We start from the raw sequence: 1123 nt of genomic DNA on the forward strand, positions 1-1123 counted from the left end.
TAATTTGATACTAATATCGATATATTTTTGTTAAATTTTTACGATATCGTCAAACATATATTTTATTCAAAAATAAAAACATCATCGTTTTCTCAAAATCACATAAAGTCATATTATAACATCGACTGAGGTAAAAAATAAAATGAAATATTAAAAACACGATGTACCTCGCTGCATTGCGCGAGTACTCTTCTAGTATATATATATATATATATATATATATATATATATATAATTTTAAATTAAATATATATATATATATATATATATACATATACACCTAATAAATAAGTAACTTTGGGGACACGTGTCATGTTTCTGTGCGACGGTTATTGATTTTTCCCGCCTAAACATGTATCTAGACATAATTTTCACTTACGGTTCAAATAGGTCTATTTAAGTGATATATGTCCCTCTAGACGGTTATTTTCCCGTTTTCGCGGATTACTTGATTACCCAGACAAATTAGAAATTTCTGATATATTTTCTATAGTTTCTAAATTTGAAGTCTTCCTAGACGTATAAGACTGCAAACGAAGTCTGAACTATCCACTCTGAATTCGCATCTGGACTTAGAAAAAGAAGTATGAAACTATTTTCACCTAAAAGTCCAGACTAACAACACAACTATGAATTCTTGTACTTCAGAGTTTCTTTGTAGGCCTGAGGACAAGTCTAAACTCTTTTTCCTCAGTTAAAATTCAGAGTTGTCTTTCAGACTTGTAAAACAAAGCAGTATAAAAGTCTGAGGACAAGTCTGAACACTTTTTCCTCAGTTAAACTTCAGAGTTGTCTTTCAGACTTGTAAGACATACAAGTATGAAAGTCTGAGAAAATCAGAGTTATAAGTCTGAATTTAACTCTGAAGTGGCCTCCAGACTTACAACATAACTCTGGGAAAATTCAGAGTTGTAAGTCTGAATTTAACTCTGGAGTGGTCATCAAAACCGGGTTTAAAATTTCAAATTTGGATTTTTGAAGAAATTTTCACAAAACATTTTTCAAATTCGACCCCAGCCAGGGGATCTGCCCCTTGGACCCCGCCACCAGAGGAGCTGCCCCCGGACCCCCGTCGTTTAGGGCTTCATCCCTAAATCAAAATAAACTCAAACAAGTGTGCACT

This window comes from Cynara cardunculus (genome assembly GCF_001531365.2).
Source record: "Cynara cardunculus var. scolymus isolate 2C chromosome LG 3, CcrdV1, whole genome shotgun sequence".
NCBI lineage: Eukaryota > Viridiplantae > Streptophyta > Magnoliopsida > Asterales > Asteraceae > Cynara > Cynara cardunculus.